At 33.8% G+C, this 5,795-nt stretch overlaps 1 pseudogene; it reads left to right on the top strand.

The window, feature by feature from the left end:
* The first annotated feature begins 1,694 nt into the window (after positions 1–1,694).
* LOC141674339 (pyruvate decarboxylase 3-like) lies at positions 1,695–3,180 on the top strand (annotated as a pseudogene).
* Positions 3,181–5,795: the final 2,615 nt, after the last annotated feature.

Genomic DNA, 5,795 nt, shown 5'->3' with positions numbered 1-5,795 from the left:
TAGATTTTATATCGCGTGTTTTTATAATAGACAAATTACGGTCAACACGGGTTCCTATAACCAAGTCTTGTCCTGAGTGGTGATTCTATTTTTTTAAAATTCTTGTTCAACCATCAAACAGTATGGATGATGATACCTACTAAATTTAGAGATGTATAATTTTTTAAAAAATTTTAGATTTTATATTGTGTATTTTTATTATAGTCAAATTACGGTCAACACGGGTTCCTATAACCAAGTCTTGTCCCGAGTGGTGATTCTATTTTTTTAGAATTCTTGTTCGATTATCCAACCGTACGGATGATGTTACCTACTAATTTTAGAGATGTACAAATTTTTTTTTAAAAAAATTAGATTTTATATTATATTTTTTTTATAATTTTACAATTTTATATTATTTTTTATAGATATTGAAAAACTAGGAAATATAATAAAAATATGATATTGTATTTTTATAATTATCTAGACAATTGTTTGAGTGTATAGTAATTTTTGTAAAAATTTTAAAATTTTCTAGCTATTAAAAAAACACAAACAATTCACTACGTGGAAGAAGAGTATTGGATGATGAATGCATCACACGGATCAGCAACTTCACTTTTAATCAGGACCATCTAATCAATTTAAAAAACAAAATTTGGATAAATCCTGATCGTTGGTTCATATAAACTCCAAAACCTATAGCAGCGTACAACTTTCTTACGCTTATTAGTTTTTCCTACGTTCATCAGTTCTTCCCCTTTTCCTGTGAATCTTCCAACTTTTCCGCTAACAAAACAATTCAGATAAAAATCATTTCTTTTAATCCTTCGTTAAATCCAACCATGGCTAGTATCGATCGAGTGGAGAAAGTTTGGGGCTTTCGATTGTTTGAGGGAGAGGAGAGGGGGAGGGTTCGAGAGGGACGAGAGTTGGGGGAAGAAGAGGGACGAGAAAGGTGCTGATTGATGAGTAGGTGCAATGGGGGTGTTGTGGATGTTGTTAAGCCTGAGGGGTCGAATCTATTTGGCAATTGGTTTTCAGTGCAACAATTGTTTTAATATTGAAGAGGCTTAAAAGATTCATTTGTGTATAATTAAAGATGGGTTGTTTAGGGATGTGTTTTTGTCGAATACCCTTATTAATTTGTATGTTAAATTGGGTGATCCGGGTTGTACAAGGTTGGTGTTTGATGATATGTCTGAGAAAAATATGGTGTCCTCGGCTTGTTTGGTTTTTGGGTATGTTTCAAATAGTTATGCTATTGGGAGTGTTTTGAAAGGGTGTTATAAGCTTGGAAGTAGGGGTGTTGGACTTGGATTGCAAGTTCATGAGTTGGTTCCGAAAATGGTGTATGCATTTGATGTTGTTGTTTGTAATGTGTTGATTTTGCTTTTTAGAGGGTGTATGGAATTTCCGGATAGTGTGTTTCATGTTTTTGGTGTGATTTTTGTGAAGAATTCGGTGTCCTGAAATTACAACCCAAAGTTTTAGTGAACATCTGATGCTTGAAGATGCGGCAATTAGGAGCAATTCATACCAAGAAGATCTATGTCCCTCTCAACTTAGGGACGCTGATGTATCAACCTCAGGTGGAAACACGTCATGTGCAAATGATAAAATAAGCATCAATGACTCATTAATGATGGTTGTCTTTGAACAAAGGGCTCCTGATAAGGAGATAGTCTACAACAAGTAAATTAAACAAATTCCGCATGACTTTCAATATAATTGCTGAGAGAGGGGATTCCTGGTTCAATTTCCAGAAGATGAAATTGCCAAAAGGATGCGGGTGAGCATCCCTTTCAATATAATTTCCTAAGGTATATAATGTGTTTGCATGTATTAATGTAAGTGCAATAATACAGGTATGAGTTCCAAATGCAGTATGGATCCATTGGGTGGTCAGTTGGTGCAACTCTAGGGTATTCACAGGCTGCTAAGGATAAGCAAATAATTGTTTGCATTGGTGATGGAAGCTTTCAGGTAACTCGTCACAAGTTATCTGTGTTTTTACAATAATGGACCATATATGGTGTTAACTGCTGGAAATCCTACCATTTTTACCAGAATCATTCCTTCTTTATTTCACATTAACAAATTCAATATCCCTTGCAGGTTACTGCTCAAGATGTGTCTACAGTGTTGCGATGCGGTCAGAATCAAATCATTTTTCTAAAAACGGTGGTTATTGTTAGGTCATACACACACTGTAGAGGGGGTGAATACAGTGTATAGTACACTCAAATCGAACTTTAAGAACTTAAGTAACAGAAAACAAACTTTATTGAAACAATAAACTCTGTTACAGTATGGAACTGTTACCTCTCAGTGATGAACAAATATCACGAGAGCTGCTAGGGTTACAATGAATAATCTTTTCTAATAATGATAACACTTATAGTGTAAACCCTATGTCTGTGTTTATATACTACACAGTTACAAGATAATCACTAATTGATATGGAATATAATTCTGCTTCCTAAAATATATCAATCAGATATCTTTTCTTCCAAGTATTCCATTCTTCACGGAATTCCTTCTTCATGCATATCTCTTCTTATGTTTATCTCGATCTTCTTCCCTTTAATCAGCTACTGTCCTTATCTGATTATCCTTCAGCACTTAAGTTCTGATATCTATCTTCTGATGATTATCTCCTGATAATATAAGTACTGATATCCTTAAGTCCTGACTTCCAGTATAAGTACTGATCAACAGTTAAGTACTGATTTATCCTGTTCACGTAAGATCTGAAAGCTAAACATAAAATATATTAGCCATGACATTATCAAATATGTCTAACAGTTATACAATTGAAGTTGAGATCCATGATGGACCATACAATGTGATCAAGAATTGGAACTACACTGCACTGGTTGATGCGATTCACAATGGTGAAGGCAAATGCTGGACGACTAAGGTCAGTCGAGAAAACCTAATACATAATGTGTCATTTACTCACAAGTTAGAGCAGTGAAGTTATTTTTTAAAAAAAGTATTGTTGGCATTGGCATTTCTTGAATTGTTCAGGTTCGCTGTGAGGAAGATCTTGATGAAGAAATAGAGACAACAATTGGAGAAAAAAAAGATTTTCTTTGCTTCATTGAAGTGATTTAACACAAGGATGATACAAGCAAAGAGCTGCTCGAGTGGGGATCTAGGGTCTCTGCTGCCAACAGCCGCCCACCGAACTGCTAGTAGATCTTTTGTTGTTCCTGCTATCTACTGGAGTAAGATTACATGCTGAACTTTGTATAGTGGATTATGAATCTTTAATTACGGAATTAATCATTTTTTTAGTGTAACATTTTCAAGTTCAATTTAATTATGTTTTTCTGACTTTCAATACATATACATATGTGCCTTCATCTAATATCGAACTCTGGGACCTGATGACCTAATTTGAGTTCCAGTTTGAGACATTGGCAATATTAGACTTTGTTTCATTGGATTCCTCTTCATTCCATAGTCTACACTGTCACAAAGACCATCTGCTGCATTACTTTGTGTATGGTCTATACTCTATCTACCAACAACTTCTACTTTATATGCTAGCATTCTGAAGCTCCTTTCTGGAAGTAGTTTATCAGTGGCTATTGTAGGGATGAGGTTTAGTTTTCAGGAGAAATTTATAATTAAAGTAGTTGGTCAATGTGTATCATGGTGGCTATGTGCTAAAAAGCTAGGTTGTACTGGGATGTTCAAAAATAATTCACAAAGTTGGAAATGTAATATATGTATCTTGCTATATTCTCCTTGAATACTCTTACCACTTTTATCTAGTTCTTTGCTATCCTCTGTTCCTCTCTGAAATCTTTAAAATTCCTTATGTTTCGTCTTCTTTTCAAAAATCTTCTTAGCTTTACTTTTCAGTTTTAGCATATATTTATTTTGTTGTCTTTGATTAAAACATGTAAGAAAATGATAAGTGAATATTTGAGATAGTTAAATTTAATAGCTTCTAACCAGCTGTGACAGGATAATAGTTTATTGTGTTTCTTGTGGCCTTATCTCATCCTTTCTTTAATGAAATGTTTCAGTTTTTCTTATATATCTTCTAATCTCTTTTGGGCTGTTAAGGATAAGTTAGGAAGGATCCGAATTCAAAATCCAGGGAAAGGCCCATTTCATGTCTCTCGAAATAATATCGATATTCTCAATAATGACTGTGAAAGAGGGGCATGGTTGTCTTAGATTATGTGCTAAAATTATGTGCAAAGCAATTTTTTTGGATAGAAGAATAATATGTCAGTATTTTATTTTTTTGGTTTCTTGTCTCGATGCTACAATTAAATGTATGTCCATGCATATGATGCCCTAAGCTGGAGCATGGTTTTTCTTATAAATTTTTTTCTTGTTTGACAGTATTCACTCGACTATCTGATTATTGTCTACTAAAATGGTTGCTTTCAGAAAGTGCTAACGATATTGGTGCGAACTCAACAAAGAAGCGTAAATCTACATGGATGCCTTTCCCCAATGCTATTTAAAGCCATCTCAAATACAGGCAATTTTGTCTCTGGATCACATCGACTGACAGTTCTCTACCTGGCTGGAAACAAACACATTCTGCTTTACAACGCCAAAATGAGTTATAAGGCTATAGTTCAAATGAGTAGGTGACATTATTTAGACAATAAAAGAAAAAAATTGCTCATTTATTCTTTTGAAGTTAGAATTTGGTACTTTGATAGTTTAGTAAGTTTTAAATTTCATTTGATGCTTGTTGTATTGATTGTTGGATGCCTTATTTGGCAGGAATAATGTAAAAGCAGAATAACTATGCAAATTTTTTTAATTTTTGAAGTGTTGTATTTGACTCTATATGGTGTTGCATAAGACAAAAAATGATGTTACATATGAATAAAAATGGGGTTGCAAATGACTAAAATCAGTGTTGCATTACATATTCTGGGACCCACTCATTTTATGCAACACTAACTGTTATTGTCATTGTACGCTTTCTGACGTGTCAAAGTAGGTCCACTGCTGACGTGGCAATATGACATGTCACTTGCCACGTAGGACACAGTGGTGATGTGGCTTCATTTTATGCAACACTAACTGTTGTTGTCATTGTATGCTTTTACTGTTGCAAAAGACGCATAATGCAACGCTTTCTGGTGTTGCATAATTCATCAACTTAAGGCTCTACGACCACGTCCACATTGGCAACCATGCCTGGTGTTACCTATTACCTTATGCAACACCATTTAGGCCTTATGCCACTGTATAGTAGGGGTTGCCTCTATGCACTTATGGCGTAGTGAGAGAAAAGTATTTTCTTTTTCACATCGGTTGAAAACTGTTGTCAAAATTCACCCCAGACATCATCTGCTTGAAAACACTGATGTGTAATATGTATATAGACATCAGTTTTAGACGATGTCTCATTTATAGACATCAGCTATAAACTGATGTTTGATTAATTTAACATTGATGTATTCGTGGGCCTAGAGATTGAACTTTTTAAATCGGTTTTTTTAAAAAGGTTTATAATGTAAATAGACATTTTGGACATTATTCACATTTATATACACAAATATTAAATATTTACATGGTCTAACAATATACATACCAAAAAATGCTAAAACCAAAAACCAACAAATGTTTTCATATTTAAATAACTAAAACGTTAATCACCATTACAAAATAAATCCAAATACATTATTTATCATTACCAAAACAATCCAAAGAATTTTAGTATACAGCAAGAAAATCAAAAACATGATTTTCCAAAATTACTAAATTATCAAACCTATTGCAGCTACTATATACCAAAACAAGGCACAATTTACTCATGATTTCCTTAA

Source organism: Apium graveolens, chromosome 7 (assembly GCF_009905375.1).
Source record: "Apium graveolens cultivar Ventura chromosome 7, ASM990537v1, whole genome shotgun sequence".
Taxonomy (NCBI): domain Eukaryota; kingdom Viridiplantae; phylum Streptophyta; class Magnoliopsida; order Apiales; family Apiaceae; genus Apium; species Apium graveolens.
This window is presented reverse-complemented; position numbering and strand designations above follow the sequence as displayed.